The sequence below is a fragment of the Tupaia chinensis genome, unplaced genomic scaffold (genome assembly GCF_000334495.1).
Source record: "Tupaia chinensis unplaced genomic scaffold, TupChi_1.0 Scaffold000627_1, whole genome shotgun sequence".
Lineage (NCBI taxonomy): Eukaryota > Metazoa > Chordata > Mammalia > Scandentia > Tupaiidae > Tupaia > Tupaia belangeri.
Genome location: NW_006160147.1, coordinates 1,745,283 through 1,771,556, shown reverse-complemented (window position 1 = coordinate 1,771,556; position 26,274 = coordinate 1,745,283). Strand labels below are relative to the sequence as shown.

At 50.7% G+C, this 26,274-nt stretch overlaps 1 long non-coding RNA gene across 1 annotated transcript; it reads left to right on the top strand.

Annotated features, from left to right (window-relative positions):
- Positions 1–4,328: 4,328 nt before the first annotated feature.
- Positions 4,329–17,024, top strand: LOC114009808 (uncharacterized). The gene is made up of 3 exons (XR_003551189.1): positions 4,329–4,573; positions 5,422–5,498; positions 16,843–17,024. It is a non-coding gene; the product is annotated as an uncharacterized LOC114009808 (long non-coding RNA).
- The last annotated feature ends 9,250 nt before the right edge of the window (positions 17,025–26,274 follow it).

Here is a 26,274-nt window from a genome sequence, read left to right as displayed (position 1 = left end):
GTGAGTTTTAAGCCACTGGGTCCAGGATGCGAACCGCAGTCGACTACATGGGAGTCCAGTGACACAGCCATTACGCTAACTGCTGGTCCCCTCCTTCCATGCACTTTTTGAAGTCCCCTCTTAAAAACTAAGATCTTAAAAAAATAAAAGAAAGTCATATTTCTTGCACACAGAAGTTTGTCAACCGAGATACATTTGGAATCATATCTATGTAGAGACTTGACACGTTGTTTTTTTAAAACTTGGGGCTGTTTTAGAAAATATAAAATAGGTGGTCATTGTACTACAAATTTGAGTCTTTAGGTATCTTTATAAAGAAGAAAATATTATTCCAATCCCAGTCCCTTAGAAAACAAACAAATAAACAAACAAACCAGTAGAAAGAGGGTCCTTGTAGTGCTAACAGTCATTTTCCAAACATTTCACTTTAAAAAAAATCCCTTGAATCTAGTCATTCATTCATGTCAAGCAAATGTGGAAAAACGGGAAGAATGAGCAATAAAGAGAATTTACCAGAACAGGGGCTGGAGATGGAAAATGTTTTGCAACCGCATGGCTGTCCCCGCCTCGGCTGGTGTAACGGTCATGAGCGTGGTGTTTTGGTGCCTGCTGGTGAGCGGAGCCCCGAGGAGACTCCAGACATAGGCTCCTTTGACCTTTGTGTATCGAGCGCCTGGCGGCCTTGATGTCTGGAACCGCCGCCTCACCCCACCTCCTCTGCCCTCTGTCCTAGCCAATTCGTGAGGTGGAGCCATGGAACCTCAGCCATCAGAGGCCTCCCGCTGGGACAGCTGCAAACACCAACCTGGAAAACACTCTTGCCACCAATATAGGGGGGCCACTGCTGTCTGCTCACTGTCTCAGTACCTCAAAGGGAGAGAAAGGCTTTGGCTGTCGAAGGAGGGATTTCTGTTAGACATCAATGAGCACTTCCAGATCATCTGGACCATGAAACGCTGGCTCATGTCCCCAAGGGAAACTAGGGGACTTCCGACTTCCCCGACCCACGGGTGGAGGAATCTGGTCAGACTTCCTGGACGCGGGGGCAACACACACAGTGACTGCATCCATTAGTTCTGTCTTTTCCAGATGCCCCGGACACAGAGTTTATTCTCTCAGCTCTCTGGACGGTGCCCCAGTACCTTCAACACTGGCTTCTTTCCCACCAGAGAGTGAGGCTGGAAGGTCAGTCCCTAGAATAGAGAGGATGAGCCCATCCCCAGGTTCCTCATCAAATTTAGGAGTAGTTTATAACGCATTAGCCCACCTTCTCTGAGCCTGCAGGAATCCAAACAGAAGTGCCTTGGGTCAAGGCCACGGATCCCTGCCTATCTCCCAGCCTCTTGTATAGAAAGAAACAGGTTCCAATAGTGTCATGACCTCAGGTGACCACACAATGGGCATCTGATAACAGTGTCTAACACTGTCCAGCACTTACTACATGCCAGGCTGATTGCGGTCTGTTTCAGTCCCCTCCCAGCAACCCTATGTAGTAGGGATAATCGTTAGCTCCATTTTTCAGAAAAGGAAGCCAAGGCTCAGAGAGGCTAGGTAACAAGTCTAAGGCTATAAGTGGCAGAGTGGCATTTAAATCAGGCCCGTCCGACTGCAGAGCCCACAGTCTTACCCGCGACATTCCCCCATACACCAGAGAGAATGCAGAGATGCCAAACGTATATGCGCTAGACCAGCGAATGGAAAGAGGGGAGGTGGAACATCTATTTTAGATGATATCTTTGGGGTAGGTTGAAGATTCCATTGTTGAAAATAGTGATGTTGTTTCTATGTTCAGCAAACACAATATGAAGGTCACAGATGCAAAAAAGCTAGGCGAGTTGGAAGAAATGAATTGGAAGGTTGGAGTTGCACCAAGAACTTCCTCTCAATAAGGGAGGGAGCTTGCTCTTTCCTCCTTTTCCAACTCAGCTCCAGTTCCAGACTCTTTCATTCCCAGACCTTCTGCTGAACTGTACTTCTCACCCTGTCCGACCCCACCAAACTCCAGGCTGCACCCACCGGCTTCCAGGGAAACAGCAGGGTAGGACAGAGCCCTGGATGACAGCTCCAGGGAGGCTTCCAAGGCCGTCCTGTCTCCAGAAGCCAGTGGAAGGAATGGCAGAGAGGAAGAGAACCAGGCCACTACCTGGTGGAAAGCTGGGCCTTCTGTCCAGTCCGGCTGTGGACACCTTCCAAATTTTGCTCCTGGCACATCCTTGAGGGATTTGGAGGGACTGAAAGGATATACAAATCTTGGTGAAAGACCCAATGAGGGTAACCAGTTACCTAGGAGGTAGGCCTGGCTTAAAACAAAGCTGACTTCTCTAACTGTCCTTTCCAGCGTGAGGTGTTTACCTGCTCACGAGAAGCTCAGGGGTCAGTGGTAGGGAGGGCATGCATCTCTCAGAGATGGTGGATACTGAAAAAGCAATGGACCAGGTGTCAGGAAAGCACACTGCCCTACCCTACAGGCCGGCTTATGGCAGCAGGGCCACGGGGAAGCAACCTGCCTCAGTCAGCTCAGGTCATGACAAAATTCCATATACTGGGTGACTTACACCACAGACAGGAATTGTCTCAAAGTTCTAGAGACCGGAAGCCCAAGGTCAGGCTGATGGCATATTTGGGTTCTAGCAAGGGGTTCCCTCCCCGCTGGTAGGCCACTACCTTCTCGCTGCACACTCACATGGCCTTTCCTCAGTGTGAGCATGTGCAGCCCTCTCTCCCTCTTCTTATAAGGCCACTCGTCCCACTGGATTAGGATGCCCCCATGACCTTATCTAACTTTTATTAACCTCCTCAAAGCCCTGTCTCCAGCTACGGTCACAGTGAGGGGCAGAGTTCCACAGGTGAATGGAGGAGAGCACACATCCATTCATGCTGAACCTCTCCCAGCCTCGGTTTTCTTGTTATAGCCTCGTACCCTGAACACCACCTCATTCGGGTGCGTGCCTGTTCTCCTCGCACCAGTTGTTCTGTCCTTGTGTGATGACAATTTAATTTCTCACTTCCAAAGTCCGGTGTTTCACTCTATTTCATCAGAGACTCCTAACTACCCTGTAAGAGAGGCAACTGTTACCCTGCAACTGTGCCAGTCAACCACGACCTCACAGATGGGCTTGGGCTGGCAGGTGGCGTGGTGGTTAAAGTGCTGGACCCCTCATGGCTGACTCCACGGCCCAGTGACTTGAAAAGTGGGCACATTCGTGTGCTCAAAATCCTGAGAGAAGGGAGAAGGGATTGCAGTGTGGCCATCCCCCTGGGGGGTGATTTCACTTTGCTTCTTTATCTCTCTCCTGTGAGTACACATACTCTACGGCAAAAACCTTAAAAGAGAGAGAGAGAGAGGAAGGAGGGAAGAAAGGAAGGAAGGAAGGATGAAAGGAAGAAAGGAAAGAAGAAGAAAGAAAAATGAGTGACTTAAAATAACATATTATTTTTGTGGGTCAAAAATTGGGACAGTTTGGCTGGATGGTTCTTTCAACCCAGGTGTTTTTGCCTGAGGTCCCTTTAGTATTCACCTGGTAATGGGCTGATCGGGAGAGTGCCAGACAGCTTATCCCTATGTCTGACACCTTGGCGGGGTTGGCTGGAAGGCAAGGCTCGTCGACTCAGTGGCCATGCTCGCTCCAGCGTGGCAGCCCTACGTGCCTGCATTTCTTACACACAGGCCCAGGCCTCAGTATCCATAAAGAACTGGGAGGAAGCCACAAACTTTCTTATGACGAGACTGGAGAGTTCCAGAACCTCACATCTGCTGAATTTCATTGGTTAAGCAGGCTACTACGCCCTCCCAGATCCCGAAATGACCAGTAGCCGAGGCATGTGACTGTCTCTAATCTACCCCATAGTCCCATTTGGGAGAGGGGATAAGTGAGGCCCACGGTGATAACCAGCTGCTCCAAGGTTCTCCCAGGTTCCTACTCACAGAAACCATGGGAGACAATAACTGATTATCACCGTCTTCAATCACTGATATCTGAGTAACTTGTTATGCAGGAGGTTGTTTATTTGATTATTTTTTTGCTATAGGGCTTGCTCGCTCACCAGAGAGACACAAAGAGAGGGAAAGTGAGAAATCACTCCCTGGGGGATGGCCACACCTCAATCCCCTCTCCTTCACTCTCCTCTCAGGATTTTGGGCACATGCGTGTGCGTCAGCCATGTGGAATCCAGCACCTTAACTACCATGCCAGCTGCTGGCCCCACAGCAGCTTACAATTGCAATTAGGTATTTAGAGTCAGGGCTGACCAGAACAGTCCTAGAGATGGATCACTTTGCCCAGAAATCATTCTGCCCAGCTAGGCGACAGCTGTGGTGATGGGAAAAGTAATTATGGTATGCACGTTTGGGGCCTTTTCTCTCACCCCTCCCAAGGAAAAGGATACTTTCCCATCATATTCTTTCCCCCTCCTCTCTCCAGGGAGGGTCTTGCCGTCCCAGACTGTATTTGGGGCTTTTGTGCTGCAAAATCAGGAGAAAGCGGGGAGAGACAAGGAGAAGGAGAAAGAAGAGGAGGAGGAGGAGAAGAAGAAGAAGGGGTAGTGCTTTGGAGCTGGAAGAGAAATCTGGGAGGTAGGAGCTTTGGAAAAGAGTGCAGGATTAGACTTGATATGCTGACAAATAAGTAAGGGCAGGAAAATAAGATTTCAGTGTTGTTCCGGTCTGGCCCATCCCCTTCCCGGGACCAGAGAGCATATAGATACCTCGAGTTACTGTGAAATATGTTTTGGATGCTGGGTGAGTTTATGCGATGGCCATGGTGTTGAGCCTGGCCCACGTGGGTGACGCTCTGGATACTCGGTGAGCAATGGGGTGTGGTGAGCGGTTCTAGGCCTAGAGACAGCAGGCTCGGGGGCTGGAAGCCAAGGGCTGTTCGTGTGTTCCAGGACTGGAAGTCCCTGTGACTTATGACCTGACTTATGACCTGGAGAAATGGACTGCCCCAGGCCCAGCTGGGTCCAGATGTGAGAGGCACTGCACTTTCAGGGGCCAGCTTGGAGTTGGTGTCACTACCTACTCTGGTGTAGCCTCTGGAATGGCTCCAGGAGGGCAGGGCTAGGCAGGAGCTGGACTTCCCCCTCTCAGAACAGAGCGGGCTGGGCCTGACAATGAGCTCAGAACAAAGAGGGAACAGGAGAGGGAAAACGGCCCTGAGAGTGAGGGTGTATAAAGAGCTGCCACAGTTTCTTAGAATTTCCTAAAGGATTGTGAATTCCCCACGGGCAGGGCTGGCTGCTATTCATGTGTGTTCCTTAGATCTGACACCAGGCCTGGCAGGTTGTGATTGCACCCTGAATAATGGAAGAGGTGGGGAAGGAGGGAGGAGGAAGTTGGTTGGTTCTCTGACTTCCCTTTGAAGTTAACTGGCTACCTAATTAAGACATGACTTTATTCTGGCTGAAATCTATTTTCTCCTACAGGCAGAGTTGGTGTAGAGAACCTGATTTCAGTCCTAAGTTTCCAGAATTCTGGAGCCCAAGTCCTGTTGTCCTTACAGGTGAGCTTCTTCTCTCCCAGGTCGTCTGCTCAGCGTGGCTTACGAAACCTTCTGGAATTGATCATCCCTGGACCCAGGACCCAGGATCCCACCCCACATGTTAGCCAAGGCACTAAGCCAGTGACTTAACCTTCAGGAGTGCCCACGCTCTCCTTTCCCTCCTCTAGAGGAAGAACTCAGGCCGGGCTCACTTCCCTGCCCTGTCTGTGGGGACTTTGATGTCCCCAAGCTGCCGCCTACTCCTTCCTCCTTATCTCGGGCTCTATGTCCTCCTGCATCTTTCTAGGCTCCCTGAAGCGATTTCCCTCTGCAGCCTTCCTCTTCTGACTCTAGCTTAGCCTTCTCGGAAGGACCTTGGCTGTGTCGTGGGAGGTGAAGGGTCAGGAAGGAGCTGAGGATGAGCCTTGAGGGGATAGGATCATTCATCCAGGGCCTTGTGGCGGGCTAACACCCATCCCTTTCTGGCATCTGCACATAGCCTGTTACTCGGGACAGAAAGAAAAAGTAAACATTAAAAAATTGGATGCTTTGAAGTTCTGCTGCATTCCAGGGCTCTGCTTCCTCCTTGACCCCCAGCCTCTATGGCTTCCCGATCCCTGTCCCCTCTGACTGTCATCAAGTCTCTGCCTGGAGCAGGGGACCATCCCTGGAGATGGAAGCTGCAATGGGCAGTCTTGATGGTGGGAGAATTGCACGGGACGGGTGCCCCAGCGCCACCTGGCCTTCCACCCCACCCCACCTCCCGCCCCACCCCAGACAAGGCCTTTCTGTCCTGAAGATCGTGCTGGGGATATGCACACTGGAAGGGAGTGGGTCTGTGCCTGATGGGGAGGAGGGTGATGCAGGAGCCAGCGTCGGCCCAGCCAGGTCAGCCTATCCCCACGCTAAGTGTGCTCTCTGTCAGGAGAAAGACCCAGAGAGCCCCGACGAGCAAGCGAGTGGTCTGCAGCAGACACTGGAGAGAGCCCTCTAGCCCAGGCACCACGGATCTCCCCGAGGCTCTCCCCCACCCAAGGGAGGCAACCACAGACCCTGGACGCAAAGGCATCTGAGCCCTCCTCACTCAGGACTTGAGCCTTCAGGAGGAAGTGGCTCAGGGCCTGCCCTCTGTCCACCGTGGGGCACCCGTGCACTGCAAGGAAGGCCCAGGAGGAGCCGCCAGTGTGGCTCTGTCCAGGCTGAGGAGTGAGCGGCCGGGGAGGAGCCTCTCTAAGACACCCTGGCGAGCCCCTGTCACATCCCAGAAGACAGAGGGCCGCGAACCCCCTGCTTGGCCCATGGCATCGAGGCTGGCCTCTAGCCCAGGCATTTCCTGCCCTCCAACCTTCTTTCTCCATTTTTTCTGCATCCTGAGGCCAAAGGTTCAGCTGGAGAGTCCGTCTCTCTTCTCTGCATGCTGGGGGAGGATAGGAACAGGGACGGGCACCAGCCAGGAGAACTTTCCACTTCGTTAATGCTGCTGGAAAACCAGACATCTCTACAACACAGGCTGGACACTCAGGCCTGCCAACATTGTGCCAGCCTCCCCCAGAGTGTAGACACAGTGACCTGGTGTCTCCCTGCATGCTGTTACCTAATGGGGACAGGACTGCGCCTGTGTCCTCACGGCTGTGCACGTCAAGATCAGAGGGGGAGGTATGGCTGAAGGCTCCGCATCATCTCCTCCATGGCTGCACGGGCTGTGGGGCTGGCGAATGCTCGTTCACTGCACCCCACACAGCACCTGGCCACAGGAGGAGCGCCATTCACCTTTGTCGGCCAGTGAATGAGGGACTGGGATGAGGTAGGGAAAAGAAACAGGGTCTTACAGGATGAGAAGATTTCACCAGGCCGTGCAGAAGGAAGCGGTCCTGGATTGCCACCACTGGATGGTGCCAGCTTCCTCTGCCACCAGCAGGCCTCCTCCTGCCGGCTTTCCATAGGAGTAGCCTGGTGGGAAGGTCTTGGGCAGCTGTGACAGACCTGCACTCAGATCCTGATTCTGCTACTTAGTTGCCATTTGATTCTGAGAGCCTCTCTCTCCTGGCAGAGATACAGACCTACATGGAGAGCCGGTGTGATTTAAAGTGAGGTGGTATCTGCAGAGTGCCCAGCACTGCGCTTCACGAGTAGCCCTCCGCAGGGCTTTAGCCACTGCTTGCACCCTGCCCTCCCCGTCGCTGACTTTGGTCCTTAGATGGGCAGGTGCAGGATGTCTCCTGTATACAGCCCCCCACAACCATCTCGCCAGGACCCAGACATCTCAGCTCTGCTCGTGCTGGCCTCGGGGGAGAGCTTATCTCTGCCCACCACTCCACAGCGCCTACGAGACCTGGCAGGCTGGAAACCAACGCCTGGAGACTGCAGGCTGCATCCCTGGCCAGCTGCCTGCTCCAGGGAGAAGGGGGCGAGGGAAAGAAGCAGGAGTGGGGCTCCAGAGACCCCGTAGGGCCTCCTCCCTTCCCACAATATGGGTGCGACAGGCTCTCCTGCCCCAGACTCCCCTCCCCAGCTGTCACCATTTTGCCAGAGAAATTCCACTGTAGGCCACTCAGTCTGCCTGGACAACAAACCCAGTGCCAAGTCACCCCAGGACAGGCCAGAGAATTTCGGGTTAATCCAAAAACTCCCGGTGTGGACTGGATCTCGTAAGCCAGGAGGGGGTTTTTGTTGTTGTTGTTGTGGCCTGTCCTTGTACTGGCTGGTTCCCCGCCCCTTTTGTCTGCGGTCCCACTCCCTCCTGGAGTTGGGGGAGTGCTGAAATGCTTTAGGGAGGGGCGGAGGTGGAGGAGGTCGACTGAGCCTGCACCGACTCCCTGACTGACTGTCTCCTGACCTTCAGTCTGACTAGACGCCTCATCCCTCATCCGCATTCCAGTCCTGGTCAGCCTGGGAACAGCAAGTCGTAGCATTCAGGGAGCACATTCAAACTTTTCAAAGCACCTTCATTTCCATTAATCCATTCTGGAGAGGGCTGAAGGTGAGAGACGGACCTCAGAGGCTCCGGAGGTCAGCTGTGCCCAGCTTCAGTCCCTCTGAGCGCTCCCTTCAGAAAGGGCTGCCTCCTGTCGATCCAGAGAGCGCTTCCAGAAGCTTCCACACATTGGCCTCATATAGAGGTGCTGGAGAGCAGGAACTCTGGTTCATGAATTTAAAAACAAACAAACAAAAACATCAAATAGGGCCAGCAGGTGGCATGGAGGGTAGTGCAACTGGGTCCCACATGGCTGACTACGTGGTTCTCGTCCCAGCTTGAGAAACGTGCTGGCCATGCGTGTGTGTGTGCATGCCCCAAATCCCGAGAGGACAGAAGGGAAAGAACTGTGCTATGGCCATCCTTCCAAGGATGCTTTCTCACTTTCTGTCTCTCTTTGTCTTTGTCTCTCTCCAGTGAGTGCACATGCCCCGCATCAAGTTAAAAAAATATCAGATCAAAGGAATAAGTCTATCCCCCTTCGCCAGCGTTTCTCATTCCTCTGTGTTGTGCACATTTGAAGTTCACTCTTCTGGTTATTTGGAACATTCAGCTGAATTTTTAAACCCAGGTTCAGGGCCTGACATTTATCCCTGCTAAGCTTCATTTTGTTAGATGCGGCCCTTGGCGCCCGCCTGTCAGTTTCCTTTTTATTTTGATGAAAGAGAGGTTGCGTGATGCATGCTAAGTTCATTTTTGTGGCCACGGAAACATCCATGGATGGTGCCTTGCCATCCTCCTGCCTCCTGGTGAGAGCCCTTAGCCTGGGGAGGTGAAGGCAGGGGCAGGGTTGGGCTGAGACGGAGCTGAGGACACAGCCAGACAAACACTGCCCTGGCCCGAGGCTGACCCAGCTCCTTCGTCCTGGATCTCCCAAGTCAAGCACTGGCTTTGAGTTCTGAGACGCAGGGCTGGGGGCACATGGGTTGGCCCATGACAGGCTTAGGGCACAGACCATGGCTCAGCCCTCTGTCCACAAGGTCCCACTACTTTATGGGACCTCGCTCCAAACCACTTGGTCACATTGCCTGACCTTGAACCAGGGAAGAACCTGGGCCTGCCCCATGGGCCAGAGTTATCTCTGTATCGCCCTCTTGCCTCCCATCGCCTCAGAGAGGTGGGCCTCATGGCTCTGCATATAGTCACCACTACCTCTGCACCCCTCCACACACCCTGACCATTTCTCTGCTGGTGAGACAGCACGGCACCTTCCACACTGGGGTTTCTGCTCCACCCCACTCATCCCCTTCTCTGACCTTTCCAAGGGTCCTGCCCCCAGCTCTGAGCTGACCTCAGGGCAGTGGCAGATGGCTTTGATGTTTGACTTAACAGCAGGCATTTCTGAGCGACCTTCCTGTGGCAGTCTCTCTTCCCCAATTTCCTAGGGCACATGGATCTCCCCACTGGGCTGAGAATGCCCTGGGGGCAGGCCAGTGTATCCCCCGAGTCCTCCTCCTGCTTTCCAAGCACTGCTGGACTCTGTCTCGGAGGAAGTTGGACTTGAAGGTGAGCCTGGCTCTCAGTAAAGGCCCACAAGAGGAGCCAAACCTAGAAGCCCTGGGCAGCAGCAGCCCATGGATTGTGCAGGCCTCCTGGACTCCAGAGGGGTGAGGTAGAGGGACACATTTGATGCCGGGCATGTGTGGCTGCCCCCTGGCCAGGCACAACAACGCGCCTCTGGCCCCAGCCTGCAGAACTGATGTGCGATGGCCAGAGCCGGCCCCCGGTTGCCTTCCCTATTAATGCACTCCTTGTCTACTAAGCGTGCTGCGAGGTATTTTTCCAGGCAGTAGTTTCTTGTGAGAATTAAGTTTCCCCAATAAGCAGCCTTGCAAATAACTAGGAAGGCAGGGAGGGGCAGGGAGGCAGCCCCCGTTAGATGCTAACGCTGGCAACCACAGATTCCCCCTCCCTGGAGCAACTCACCCAGACTAGAGAATGAGGAATGAATTCGATGTAATTCCCTCTTTCCCCAGCTCCTCATTTCTCAGATAAAATACATCTGGTAAGCTTCTTTGCCAACCTGCTGGTGTGGCTTAGCGAAGATCAGTGTGGCAGAGGGGCTGAGATGGAAGACAGGAAAGAAGAGTGGGGCTGACCAGGTAGCATGGCAGTTGAGGCAGCTGGATCCCACATGGCCGACTGCACAGTTTGAGACCCAGATCCAGTGGCTTCACAAACACACTGGGCACGTGCTCGTGGGTGCCCAAAGTCCCAAGAGGAGAATGAAGGAGAAGAGACTCCCTGGGAGGTTCTTTTTCTCTTTCTCTCGCTGTCTCCAGCAAGTACACACACCCTATAGCAAATAAATAAATAAATAAACCTTTATATGTGTATGATGCTTTACATCTTTTCAAAGCGCTTTGCCTCTCTGAACCCAGCATTCACTGTGCCTGTTCTCACATACCCAGCTGTCCCTCAGTCTTGTGGTGGGATCCCGCCGTGTGTGGGGCCTTCTGCAGGTGCTAAGAGGGATGTGACAGTTGAAGAGACTCGGAGGAGATAAAAGCTTGGGTGGAGAGACAGAACGCACAAACGAGGATTTAAGGTGGAAAGAGGGGGCAATGGGGACCAAAGAAGAAAAACTCCAGTCGACAGCACAGAAATCAAGGGCTTCACAGTGATAGCGGCAGGAGACTGGGGAAGAAAATGCTCAGTGTCATCCAGTTCCACCCACGGCTGACGTTGTCTGTAGAGAGCAACCTGATGGCGGCATGTAGGTTGGTGAAGGGCCTAGAAACCATGGTGTCTTGGGGATGGATGAAGGAATTTTGGAGTTTGGTCCAGAGAAGAACTTATAGACGAAGAGCAGCCTCATCATTCGAAGGGCTGATGGACATAAAGACAGTAGACACTCCGTGTGACTCTCCAGCAGGGAGAAGCGAGGCCATGGCTGGAAGAAAACACTGGAGCTCAGAAGAGAAAGACTCATGCAGTGTAGCAGACAAGCCAGCCAGGGAGCTCGCCTGCCCTGGAGGACGTCTGGTGTCCGGAAACAATCTGGTGTCATGCTGTCAGGTGGGGGTGCTGCTGCTATCTGGAGGGTGGGGGTATCCAGCTGGGGGTGCTGCTGCACAGCGTACAGTGCACAGGAAAACTCCCAAAGGATTATCCAGCCCTAAGTGTCCCGAAGCCCAGGGCGAGCACCAACGTCCAGATACTCACTGATGATGGACAGCCGGACGTGAAGACCTCTGACACGCCTCACAGTCAGGAAAGCCAGGCATCGGTGGCGCAGGGGTGGCAGAGGGACTGCCTCTCCTCCCCTCTCTGTGTACCTGCCACCTCGGGAGCCTCTGGAAAGGGCCACACATCCCCTGGGATCTGCATGGTCCACGCCAATCCCTCTGCACAGACTCACCGTTCTGCCATGTCCCGAGGCTGGTCATGGTGGCCTGGGAGGACTGGGGCTAGCAGGGCCGATGTGGGAAGGAAGAGTGACAAGAATAAACCGGCCTTGGGTAAGGGCCTGCTATGGTGTATAATTCAGCCGTTTCCTCAGGAGCAGTGAAGGGTGAGAGGCTCTCTTAGGTGGGGCCGGGGCTGGAGGGTCAGAGTCTTCGCCCCCTTGGCAATGTGCATGAGCCCAGTCCAGCAGCCCTCTCCCTGCAGCTGTCATTGCCAGGCGGTCAGAATTGTGTCATATTTGTCTTTCTCTGAACCTCCGCCACTGTCGCCTGTTGCAGCTAGATGACTGCTGTGGCTGGTCCCCATCCCCACCCTCTGCACTCACAGGGTGCGGGTTTGGGCAGGAGGATGATTCCATAAAGCCAGACCTTTCAAACTGCCCCATCCACCTTTCCCTCTGTGCAGCCTCTATGCTGCAGCTGACCTGGACCGCTGGTAAGTCCGCAAACACGCCCGGCACGTTCCCGCCCTGCCCGCACCTCTTACTGTTTCTCTGCTAGGAAATACTTCCCTCATCACCTGAGCTGGTGCCGCTCATTCCTCAGGGCTCTGGCGGACATGCTCGTTGGCCTGCCTCTGTCAGTGATCGCTTCTTCTCCAGTTACAGTACACTGACTTTGCTTGGGGAAGACACATCAATGTATCTTAAAAATACAGATTTTCCAGGCCTCCTTGTTGCTAGGACTGATCATGCGATACACTTCCAGCCAAAAAACTACAATTTTTAAATTTTTTTTGAGAGAGATTTTCACTACAGGGTGTATGTGCTTGCTGGAGAGATAGAAAACAAGAAATCAACCTCCAGGAGGATGGCCAGGCCATAATCCCTTGTCCTCCATCCTCTTCTTGGGATTTTGGGCATGCGTGCACATGTGCCTGGCATGAGATTCAAGCCACTGGGTCTGGGACTCAAACCACGGGGAAGTCCAGTGCTTCAACAAGCACTGGGAGTCCAGTGTCTCAGCCACTATGCTGCCTGCTGGTCCCTATAACTTTTTGTTTGTTTAATGAAAAAGGAGAGGAGGGATTGGTCCCATAACACAGGTGGTAGGTGCTATTTACTGGGAGCCAGCTTGCGCCTGACTGCAGTTTAGGTCCTGGCTCCAATAGCTTGAAAAACACCCTGGATGTGCATGCCCAGAATCCTGACAGGGTGGAGCAGTGGAGGAACGGGGATTGCAATGTGGCTGCACCCTGCTGGGGATGCTTTCTCTCTCTCTGACAAGCCCTCCAGCAATTAAAACAAACACAAACAAACAAACAAAAACAAAAAAGAGACAGAGCTGGTATATGTGGCATATGCCTTTTGCTTTTTCCCTTTTACTCCCTGGGAAGTCTGTGACGTGGTGCCTGGGAGTGGAGTAACAAAGTCATAACTGAAGAGATGGAGGCTGTATGTTACGGGTGCTGGCCTGGAAGCCTCAAGGAGCCTGGGCCCTTCATGACATCCCTGAGACCTGTGCAGCCCTGCCTCCACACTTACTTATTACAAGAGAAAAATAACCTCTACTTTTAGACCTATTTACATGCAGCCGAACGCAGTCCTAAATGAGGCAAAGCTTTATCTCGAAGCCACTCCCTCCATTTCGAATCATCCTGGCTGGACAGGCTCTCTACCTCTGAGATAATTGATGCTTTGCGCTGCGCTCAGGGTAGGTTCTCACTCTACCTAACATGCCAATTATAGATCTGTCTCAGCAACTGTCACATGGCACCTTGAATTGCTGAGTCTTCCTCTCTCTGGTAACCCCACATAGGAGCCCTTGGCCTTCACAAGTGTTTAGTAGATTGTAGGACAGAAGTGACCAGCACTGGCCTCTCCCCTGGTTCACAGCATTACTGAAGATTACTTTGTGATAATCCCACTAAGAGCCTCTCCATTAACTGTCCCTGTCACCTGGATTTGCCCCTTATCCCCTGTCCAGGCCTAGACTCCTCCAGGGCAGTGAGGCACCTGGGAGAACTGTCCTATCAATTCTTCTAAGAGCAGATGTAGCCTGCCCCCCCCCCAAGTTCCTCTCCCTCTGCCCTCCCTAAGAGTGCTGGACAAGGGCAAGGGCGAGCTCAGCAGCATCCTTAGGGTCCTTCTCCCTGCTCATGAGGTCATCTGGTCCAGTCTCCAGCTTCCCCTGTCCAGGCCTAGACTCCTCCAGGGCAGTGAGGCACCTGGGAGAACTGTCCTATCAATTCTTCTAAGAGCAGATGTAGCCTGCCCCCCCCCCCAAGTTCCTCTCCCTCTGCCCTCCCTAAGAGTGCTGGACAAGGGCAAGGGCGAGCTCAGCAGCATCCTTAGAGTCCTTCTCCCTGCTCATGAGGTCATCTGGTCCAGTCTCCAGCTTCAGGTAGGAAAATTGTGGTTTCCAGAGCAGAGATTCGGGGCATCTCTGCAAACCACCAAGATGGAAAACATACCAGATAGTCAGAAGGGCCTGGGGCAAGGGCGCTGAGACTGCTTCTGGCCAGGTGGCCTGCTGTCTGGTGTCCTGAGGGTGTTAGACCAGCGCTGGTTTGGGATCCTGGCTCTGTCTCTTAGGAGGGCCTTCCCCTCCTACAGGAGCAGGGGCAGAGGCACCTCTCCATGTTTCTCTCCCCACCAGTTTATGAGCTCCTTGGAGATAGGCCATGCCTCAATGATATTTATTTCTACCAACTAACAGGCACCTGGAACCAAAAGAGATGCTCAATAAATAAATTTGTGGGAGGGAAGGAGAGATAAGGAAGGAGGGAAGGCAGGCCGGCAGGCTGGCAGGTAACCATGAGGAGGGCTCCAGGCATGCAGGGCAACCAAGAATGTACCCTTCAGACAGGCTCGATGCCATGAAGAACGTGAGGCAGCTCTGAGCCCCAGAAGTCAGAACCAAACCTGGAACAAGTTGCAAAATGTGTCCGCACTGCCACAGAAGGGACTGAGAGCGCCAGCTGCTTGGAAAGTGGATTCGGACCTCAGGGATGCGAACCGGAGCCTTGCCACGTGGATCAGCCTCGCAAGGTGTTGCATCACTGCGCCACTGTCTGCCCCGCAAACGCTTCCTTGTTTTTAGCTTCAAATGCTCCTTCCTCTGCCTGGACGTATTCTCATTCCCTTTCACTCAGCCAGTTCTTATTCTTCTTTCAGGTCTCGGCTTATGTCACCTCCTTAGAAAGGCTGACCTGACTCTGAGCTTCCCCTTCCAGAACCCTCATGTTTATTGAAGCCTGCCATTTTCACTAACAAATGAAGTCAGTCTTGTTCACTGCTTAGCATAGTACTAAGTTATCACGGAATGAATTGAGTGATAGGTTTTGGTCCTCAATGATGCTCCCTTTCTCTAAGTGATGAATTTCTACTCATCCTGCACCCTCTCCTCACCCCAATCCCAACCCTCCTCTGTGTCCCAGTAGCACATTTTACTTCCCCATCACAGACCTTGTCCCCTTCTCTCACGACTCGCCACTCCATTTCCACACCCTTGTTTTGTTCATCTTTGTAGCCTCCAAGGAGAGCTCTTAGCATGTAGCAGGCTCTCGATGACACTGACTTTATAAATGAGTGAATTGATGATGAGACGAGCCCTGGGCCATTGGAAGTAGGGACCGAGGCGTGAGGAGGGGTGGGAGTTTAGATTCCGCTACTGCCCTGAGCACTGCATCGAGTTCTCCGTCTCACCTTCGGGCAAGGACACAGAGTTCTGTGTTTCTTTGCAAGTGTACTTTTGCATATTTATGTTTAACTTGAAAAATACAAACTACGCCTAATAAAGGAAGATGGGGGAGGCAGATGGCCTCTGTTCTAAGAACTTAATCAGCAAGCCACAGGGACTATTTTCAGACCTGCCAGTGGGTTTTTGGCTATGCAGAGAGTCCAGGAGCCAAGTCTGGCAGCAGAGGCTGGAGAGCGCTGAACTACTCCACGTAAGAAATGAGAGGAATTTGGATTTTGCCCTGAAGAAGAAGACAACAAACGGAGAGGCAGGGAAAGGGAGTTTGCCGAATAGCATGGGTCCTGAGTTGTAAAAATGACCGATGAATTTTAAAAAGTAAGATCGTAATGTTTATTGCTTAATACCATTTGCAGTGCCATGCTATAAATATCTTCATTTCTTTACACCTTCCTGAGTTTGTCTCATGAGTGTTTTGGTCACGTTCTCCGTCTGGGAGAAAGACAGCCACCAGGATTGGCAGAGGACCCTGGACTGAACAAGTCATCAAAAGTGAGAGCACCAGGGCCAGCAGGTGGCGAGTAGTTAAGGCACTGGACCCCACATAGCCAACTATGCTGTTTGAGTCCTGGACTGCAGCAAGAAAGTCACACCAGGTAGGCTAGCAGGTGGCATGGTGGTTAAGGCACTGGACTCCCACATGTCCGACAACAGATTGAGTCCTGGACCTGGGAGCTCTCTGTCTCTTTTTCTCTCTGGTGAGCATGTGTGCCCTGTAGCAAATTAAAATAATAATAATAATAAATAAAATTAAATAATTCTTTTAAAAAAGAAAGCAAATCACATCAGATATGTGCGCATGTGTGTGCCTGTCCCAAATCCCGAGAGAATGGAGGAGAAGGGATTGCAGCGTGGCCTTCCTCCGGACAGTAATTTCTCACTTCCCTTTCTCTCTGGAGAGAACATGTGCACTATAGCAAAAACTAAAACAAAAACCAAAAAATGGGAGCACCCTCTGGAAGTTTGTGGGAAACTTGAAATGGGCATTAGACTGTACAATCCAAGGAACGGCGACAGCACAGCGTCTGTCATCATCTGAAGGGCCCGTGCGGCCGCTCGAGTTTTTATGAAGCGTCTGTGTGCCCCCGTGCAAGCTGTGTAGGGACATGGGTGTCCATCACACGCATGCTGGTGGCTGTTTGCAGCTGTACTCGGTGACACACTTGGTTCTGTGCTGCTTTTGGAATCAGGTGTTGACAGGGTTGCAGGTCACATCCTTGTTAGAGATGCTGGTGGCTAGTGGTCACGTGATAACACTTTCCTTCCCCACTGCGTCCTCACACAGGGAAGCTGAGCCTCTCCTGCCCGCCACAAGGAGCAGAGGCCCCTGCCGATGGAGTCAGCACACCCGCCTCTGAGCCCAGCCAGGTGACGCCCACCCCCTGCCCTATCTTCCCTTTCTCCTGCCCCTGCTTGGTTCCTTATCTTCTTCCTCCAGCTCCTAGAACAGCCAAAGCCCTTAACAAAGAGCAGGAAAACAAAAAATCAGGTCACCAGATGTGCTCCATTCCGTCCTCTCCCTCCCCACCCCTCCCTGCCACAAGCCGATAAATTTTGAGCATATACACGGCAAGCGCCTGGCTTCCCCCCAAACTCAGCTGTGGCCCTGCCTGGCAACAGAGCCAACAGGTGGAGCCTGGGAGTGCCCACACAAGCCTACCACATGGCCCACCCATGTCTGTGGTCTCACGGCCCAGCCTATCTGCTTGGTCTAGACAGCCCAGGCAGACCCCAGAATACTTCCCTTCCCGAATGGAAGGGATACATTTGTGCTGTCTGCAATTCCAGGACTCCTTCTTCCTGTGTAGATGCTGTGTGCCTACAGGGGGACACAGACCTCCTGGGCAGGGGTGCTGGAGGGCAGAGGTGCTGGAGGGCCGAGGGACCAACAGCCCTGCTGCAGCTAGGGTGCAGGGCTGCCTGAGCTGGCCCTACCTGGAGCCCGGAATGTGCGTCTGGCATTCTGGAATGAACTGACATCTGCGATTCTCATTGGAGACTGTTTACTGGTGCTTTGTATGGCAGGTTAACAGCCCGCAGCAGCCCGCTTCCCGCCAGGGACTTTCAGGAACGATTTCTCCAAGCCAGCGTGGCCCAACTGGGCATGAGCCCTCCTCATTCCTCCCTCCCTCCCCACATCAGCCACGTGGATGTGACTCACACTGTCTCTCCGAGCCCCTGCCAAGAGCAGCCAGAGACTGCCTGGATAAAGTTGGGATGGGTTAATCCACGAGCAGGGACAGTCCAGAGGGCCTAGGGAACCCTGTGGACCTCTGTATCTTCCTCCCACTACCACTCCCCAAGTTGCCTTCCACCAAAACCAGATACAGCAGTGTCCCTGTTCTCCGACCCTCCCTGTCCTCGCTACCCTGTTCTCTCCTTCCAGCAGTTCCTCTTAAGTCAGAGACCACTGTGTACAGGCTCTTGGCTTTTCGTTGCAGTATTATGGACATAACCCACACTCAAACTAAAGCGTTTGTGTGCATGATCTTAGATCGCCCCAGGAGACTGTTGCTATTTCTTCCACTTCAAAGGAGAAACTGAGAAGAGATACAGCGAGACATGGCATAGCGGATGTTTAGGACAGTGCGACCTCTCTGTAAGATGCCATAGTGGTGGCTATGGGTCATGGCCCATTTGTCCAACCCCCCAGAGTGCACGGCACTAGGAGTGAATCTTAATGCAAACTGTGGACTTCGGGCGCAATGAGGTCAGCACAGGTCCATCAGTCGTAACAGACCACTCTGGAGCGGGGAGGCTGTGCTTGTGTGGGGCACCACAAAGACGGAGAAATCTGACCTTTGTACTCAATTTTGCCATGAACCTAACACTATCCCTAAAAATAAGCTATGTAAGAAATGCGTTTTTAAAATTTGTTTTTAAAAAGGATAAATAGAGCTGTCTTCATAGCCTAGTGGTTAAAAGAGCCAGATCCCAGGGAACCAGCAGTTAGCGTAATGGCTATGTCACTGGACTCCCACGTAGTCGACCGCGGTTCGCGGCCCAAACCTGGTGGCTTAAAACTCACGCCGGGCGCGTGTGCGTTCGTGCCCAAGATCCCGAGAGGAGAATGGAGGAGAAGGGATTGCGGCATGACCATCCCCTCTGGGGGTTGATTTCTCGCTTTCTGTCTCTATGTCTCTCTCTGTCTGTCTGGCAAGCACATGCACCTATAGCGAAAACCTCTCAAAAAAATAAAAATAAAAATAAAAGAGCCAGATCCCATGTGGCTGACGGTGGTTCGAATCCCAGCCCCACAGCTTGTGAAACACTCCAGGTGCATTGTATGCATACCCCAACTGCCAATAGGAGGGAGAAATGGAGGAGAAGGGATTGCGGTGTGAGTGCGTGCCATTGAAGGATGCTTTCTGCCTCTCTCTGTCTGCCTGGTGAGGATATGTGCCCTCAGGCAATTAAAAAAAGAGAAGGATTAAATGGTCATACAGAAAGTGGTCGATCTGGGATTTGAATCCAAGGCAACCTACTCATGCAGCTTGGATTCTTTCTCTCTTAGGTGCCTTTCCCCGGGATGGGGTAGGGGAGAGGAATGAACCAGTGTCCCAGACACATCAGGGTCTCAAGTCTTACTTCCTTGATCCCGTTTCCCAGCTTTAACGCGCCGTGTGAGCTCCTGAATGTGCTTGGAGACTTACCGATAACTCTTTGCCGATTGTAGCTCCTCCCTCACCCCCAGTCTGGCATCCGCCTACCCCCCTCTTCATAGCCCCTAGACTCTCCAAGCCGTGGCCTTGGCTAAGCTGTCTCTGTTCTCGTATCTAACATGGTGGATGGCGAATACATGCCAGCAGAGAGAACACTGACTGAATGGCTACATGGATGAAGAGGAAGGAAGAGGGAATGGGAAGACAGAGGGAAGGGAGGAAGAGAAGAGGATATAAAAAGGATAAAAGCAATGGAAGGAGTGGGGTGGAGTCTGGAGAAGGAAAGAGAAAAGCTTTGCCCTCCCTGACCTGACTTCACCCCTGCTGTCTGCCTGGGAAGGCCCTTCGCAGGCACCTCTCCTCCCCACCCTCCTGACAGGAGAAGAGCTTTAGCCATTGCCCTGCCTGTCCTTTGGTATTCCCCATAAAGTCTTTAACTCTTAGAGCAAGAACTGCTTGATTCTCTTTGCACAAAATGAATGTGTTATTTGGGCAAAAGAGGAAAGGAGGAAAATCGAAGTGGAAAAATCTTAGGTTTGGAAATTCAGCTGACTGCCCTCCTTTGGAATAAAAACTGCTCCAGGCCCTGGCCATGCGGCAGGCGGGCAGAGCCAACAGTAACACCGGATGCCAGGGTACTGGGAGGAGGCCTGGAGGCTTCTCAGAGGGGCGCTGGAGTGCCATGAACTTGGAGTCCAGGAAGATGGTGGCGGGCTCATGGCTGGGACAGTCCTTCCACATCTCTGTCCACACAGCCAGCAGTCAGTCCTCCCCAGGTCGTGGCCAGAGTGCTGTCCTGGAGCACAGAGAAAGAGCAGGAGGGGTCAGTCCTGAGGGTGGCCAGGGCTGGGTCTGTCTCATGTCCCCAACACCTACCTCAGTGTCTGACACATGGAAGGTACCCAGAAACATCAGCTGGGGGTAATAAAGAATGAGTAGACCTTGTCTCAAGGGGTTGACAGGAGACCCAGCCTAATGGTGGAGACCAGACACATACATGGGGTCTTCAAAAAGTTCATGGGAAATGCATGTTATGAAAAAGCTATGCATGGATTTTTACATTTTTTGCACTGAAATAAACTCATACTTTTTTCTTTCTTTCTTTCTTTCTTTTTCCACAGGTGCATGCACTTCCTGGAGAGAGACAGAAAGAGACACAGAGAGGGAAAGTGAGAAATTATCCCCCAGAGGGCATGTCCACACTGCAATCCTTTCCCCCATTCTCTTCTTGGGATTTTGTGCACACATGCACATGGTGTGGTTTTCAAGCTCCTGAGTACAGGACTCGAACTGTGGCCAATCATATGGGAATCCAGTGCCTCAATCACCACACCACCCGCTGGCCCCTAAACTCATACTTCAATTCCATTTTTCCCCAAATGTTTTGAAGTCCCCTCATATGAAGAATATGATTCAAACATTGAATACCAAATACAAATAAAAGTAATATAAACCATGGACTTACCAATCAGAACAGCACAGTGAACTTTTTACTTGGAGCAGGTGAGGTTATTTCTCATCTCCCCAAAGAATTTTCTATTTTTATTTTGTATTTATTTATTTTACATTCATTCACTGAACATCATCACAGCATACAATATGTAATTTCCCATCCAGAACACACTGTGGCTTAATCATGCGTGTTATCATTAACAAATAATTTTCCGTTTCTTGTTTTATATATATATATATGTGTGTGTGTGTGTGTGTGTGTGTGTGTGTGTATATGTATGTATATATATATTCCCCCTCCCCTATGTCTCACCCTCTGCCATTTCCCACCCTCCTCCCACACTGTCTCTGGTATCTGTAGTTGCTTTTCATTTTTTTTTCTTTTTCCCACATTTTATTGATTCACAAACTATCTTAATTAATATAACTACTTTCAATAGCAAGTTCAGTTGATATATACATATCTGTGAACGCATGTTTGCCTTCAGGCATAAAACGCTGAGTAGAATGAATATACTATAAAGTAGCACCTAGATGAGGCTATATAGCTTACTGTGATCATTAAATAGGTATTTTTAATATTTTTTTAATTTCAAGAAAGGCAGTTTTAGCTTTAATAAATTAAAAAAGAAATGTTAAGAGAACTTTGCTTAAGACTTAAAGCCAGGAAACAAGTTAGGATCCTGTTCAAATAGCAGGTACATGGGCCTGTCAACAACTCAAGAGAAGACAAAAATCCTTAACTCTGGAAAACAAAGCATAGAAGATCAGTGACATTTTAGTCAAAAGTCATAAAATTCTATTTCACTAGTTCAGTCGCAGGTACTTAATCCATCTTCGGTTGTGGTCCAATCTTTCCATTTAAGTTCTGGAAGATAACATTCAACTCCAGACTCGTCCCTACCATTTAGCTGGCCATTTTCTTAGTTGTTTTTTAACTCTTATTTCTGTATTTCTGATTTTAGTTTTCCTGGTCTAGTACTCCCTTCAGAACTTCTTGGAAAACTGGTCTGGTGTCAGTAAATGCTTTCAGGTTTTGTTTATCTGAGACTGTTCTTGTCTTCTCTTCCCATATGAAGGGTAATCTTGCTGGGTACAGTATTCTTGGTTGAAATTGTTTTTCACTCAACACTTTGAATATATTTTCCCATTCTTGCCTTGCTTGCATTGTTTCTGATGAGAGGTCCGCTGTTAGCCTGATTGGATATCCTTTGTAGGTACCTTGACGTTTCTCTCTTGCCAATCTTAGTACCATGTCTTTGTGATTTTGGTCACTCTGGCTATGTGTCTTGGAAAAGATCTTCTTGGGTTGATTCTATCCTTGTAGATGTCCTCCCATACATTGGGTCACACCACCCTGAGGACCTGGTCAGCCTAGTAGGAGGATCTGTTTGTAATAAGCCTATCTGTGACTGCAAATATCTTGATCCATCAAGAAACGTTCCTTTCCTGTCCTGCCATGGCCCCAGGTTCAGTTCCAGCTTCGTCCATACTTGTCTAGCCCTTGGGATGGGCACAACCGAGAGAGGGTCTTAAATTACTCATTGCTGCGTGGAGATCTTTTATTTGAAAGCAAGTACCAAGCATAAGTTTCTCTCACTTGGTCAGGTACCAAGACCAAGCTCTAATCTGAGTACTGTGGAAGGAAAATTATAGATTATCCAGAGGATATCCATTCAAAGCCATTGTTCTCCACCTGTGTGGGTTCTATTGTATCTGGGAACACATCAGACACAACAGTAGCATTTAGGGCAGCCAAATGCAAAGCTTGGTGCTCTCTGTAAAATAAAGTTGGCGAACTCTTGTTGTGTTGAAGCTGATAGAGAACATGCAATTCAGAGAAAGGAAATTCATGCAGCCTTAAGTTTTTTTTTTTTTTTTCCTTACCAAAAGTCTCCAAATTCCTTGTGAAAGAAGAGAACATCCAAACAGTTAGTAGCCAGAGACATTCCTAGGGAGGGCAGCAGAAGCCACAGCACTGCTTCTGCTGTGGAGTGTACACGCCTGAAACCGAGCAAAGAATTAGACTTGGGGGGCCGATGCATTCTACCCCTAGAATGCGCTAAAACAAAACAGATTTAGAGCTAGTACTTGTGCAAAGAGAGAAAAGTATTCTGTCTTTCTGTCAAAAACCCAGAAACAAAACACCGAGGAAGGCTACCAATCTGGCAGAACTCTAAGGAATTAGAGGAAAAGGAACGAAAATAAACAAAAGGACATCAGGCGTGTCGTTTGTCAAACCAGATGTGACCCTGGAAACTGGTGTAATGAAGAACAGAAACAGCTGTTGCCTATGCCATGTGACTCTAGTGATACAATCTTTCATCATCAAAAGAGGCTTTGATAACTGCGCCATTCCCCATACGATTAAAAATAGAAAAAGAGGAAGGAGGAGCTCAATTATAGCACTAATCTGATTCATTTGCTTTCAAAGACCCAAGCTTGTGGCTTGAACTAGGAATGGACTCTAGCTATTAAAAAGGGTTCTATCTGGTGACAGGATCTTGAGAAATGTTGACGCTGACAAAGTGGATTGCTTGTGCACTCAGCTTTTCTCCAGCCAACTTGTTTGAGAGAGAAGCTCCAGGCCACCCTGTTGAGACTGCCATGGATGGTAAAATGCAGGACTCCCAGTTACAGCTCAATTTCAAAGTAATTGTTTTTGCATATGTACGTTCCATACCGTATAACATTTGGGACATGCTTCTATTTTCTTTCTTTTTAAAAAAGAATTATTTATTTAATTGTATTCATTCATTCATTTATTTTGATTTGACCAGAGAGAGACAGAGAGAGAGAGAGGGAAAGTGAAAAAGCAAGCCACCAGGTCTGGGACTTGAACTGTGTTGCCCATGTGGGAGTGTCCAGCACCTTAACCACCATGCCACCTGCTGGCCCCCATACTTATATTTTCAAAAATTCATTTGTTCTTCTGAAATTCAAAGTTCAAGTGGCTTCACATTTAACTGAGAATCCTGTATTTTATTTGCCAAATCTGGCCATCCTACCCACTTTATACGCCTTCCTCACTTTTCATTTGCTGCTCAGTCATTCTAGTTTCTGCCTCCTCCTCTCCACCAGTTCTGCTCTTTGATGTTCCCCAGGGACTTCTTAATAATCACATCCAAGGGGCACACTTCCTCATCCTGCAGCAGGGGCCTCTCCGGAGCACACAGCATCCCGTCTCCCATGGGGAAGCTGTCTTCTCTCCTGCATCACACTGCTTGCTTTCCCATCTTCCTCTGACAGCTCCTTCCCTGCTCTCGGCACCAGCTGCCCTCGTCAACCCACCCGTTACATGTCAGCTGCTCCCCGGGGTTCTGTCCTCTGGCCTCCTGTGCTCTCTGCACACAGAGCTGTGCTGACTGCCGTATTTCTTTTCCATGCATATGTACGTTCCATACCGTATAACATTTGGGACATGCTTCTATTTTCTTTCTTTTTAAAAAAGAATTATTTATTTAATTGTATTCATTCATTCATTTATTTTGATTTGACCAGAGAGAGACAGAGAGAGAGAGAGGGAAAGTGAAAAAGCAAGCCACCAGGTCTGGGACTTGAACTGTGTTGCCCATGTGGGAGTGTCCAGCACCTTAACCACCATGCCACCTGCTGGCCCCCATACTTATATTTTCAAAAATTCATTTGTTCTTCTGAAATTCAAAGTTCAAGTGGCTTCACATTTAACTGAGAATCCTGTATTTTATTTGCCAAATCTGGCCATCCTACCCACTTTATACGCCTTCCTCACTTTTCATTTGCTGCTCAGTCATTCTAGTTTCTGCCTCCTCCTCTCCACCAGTTCTGCTCTTTGATGTTCCCCAGGGACTTCTTAATAATCACATCCAAGGGGCACACTTCCTCATCCTGCAGCAGGGGCCTCTCCGGAGCACACAGCATCCCGTCTCCCATGGGGAAGCTGTCTTCTCTCCTGCATCACACTGCTTGCTTTCCCATCTTCCTCTGACAGCTCCTTCCCTGCTCTCGGCACCAGCTGCCCTCGTCAACCCACCCGTTACATGTCAGCTGCTCCCCGGGGTTCTGTCCTCTGGCCTCCTGTGCTCTCTGCACACAGAGCTGTGCTGACTGCCGTATTTCTTTCCCACTGGCCTCAGCTGCCCCGAGCAGCTCCTGCTGCTCCTCCACCATGTCGGCTGCTGGGCACCAGGGCACATCTCATGAAGAAATCTTCTTGCCCTGAGCCACCAAGGAGAAGGGCTCAGTTGTCAGAGAGAAGAGCAGTTTCCAAAGGGGCCAGAGTCCAGGCCCTCCAGGATTGACTGGCTATGAATTACGGAAAGGGACTCCCACCCTCCTTCCCAGGGCCGCCTCTTCCTCCCGCATCCCTCTAGTCCAGCTCACTTCACACCAGGCGATTCCTGGTTGCTTTCTTTACCACTGGTGTCTGTTAATGACCATCACTTCTACACGTCCGCTCTCTGATAGGGAGTTCCCTGAGCTCGCCGCCATCTGACTGCATCCTGCTAGAGGGCAGGGACGGGCAGTGCCCCCCACGGAGTGTTCAGCACATTCGTGTGACTGTCACTATGAGGATTTGGCTGGACATGACTGTCCTGATCGATGTGGAAAAGGCATTTGGCCAAGTCCAACATCTTATGTTGTTATTATTATTATTATTTTAGTTTTTACTATAGGACACATGGCGGTGGGGGTAAGAAATCACCCCTCAGGGTTGATAGCTTCACTGCAGTCCCTTTTCTAATATCCCTTCAGGGGTTTTAAGCATGCATGCACACATGCTCAGTGTGATTTTTAAGTCTCCTAGTCATGGATTTGCACCACGCAGTTGGCCCTGTGGGATCCAGAGCCTTAACCTCCATGCCACCTGCCGGCCCCCACACCTTCTCTTGATGAAAATGTTCCACAGGCCATTAATGAAAAATCTACAGCTAATGTCATAACAGGTGGAGAGAGCTGAGAGCAGCAAGCTGCAAGCTTCTCGCTTCTCCACCAAGGTGCAGACAAGGCAGGAACACCCACCACCCTCCCACTTCTGTTCAATGTGGTGTTGGAAGTTTGAGCCAGGACAATTGGAGAGGAAAAGAAATAAAAGGTATTTAAGGGGCCAGCTCCATGGACTGGCAGTTAAGGCAGCTGGATCCCACATGGCCAGCCTCGTAGCTCGAGTCCTGTATCTGGTGACTTAAGAAAGATGACAGGTACATGCACATGTGTGCCCCAGATCTGGACAGGAGGGGAAAATGGACAAGAAGGAATTGCAGCATGATCTCCATCAGGGTGCTTTCTCTCTTTTCCTTTCTGTCTCTGGCGAGCCCTCTAGAAAAAGAAATCCAAATTGGAAAGGAAGTAGTAAAATGATTTTTGTTTGCAGATGACATGATCCTGTGTGTAGAAAACTCTGAAAAGGGGGACCAGCAGCTAGTGTAATGGCTATGCCGCTGAACTCCCATGTGGTTGATCGCAGTTCGAGTCCTGAACCCAGTGGCTTAAACTCATGCTGGGCATGTGTGCGTGTGTGCCCAAGATCCCAAGAGGAGAATGAAGGAGAAGGGATTGCGGGGTGGCCATCCCCTCTGGGGGGTGATTTCTCACTTTCTGTCTCTCTGTCTCTGTCTGTCTTT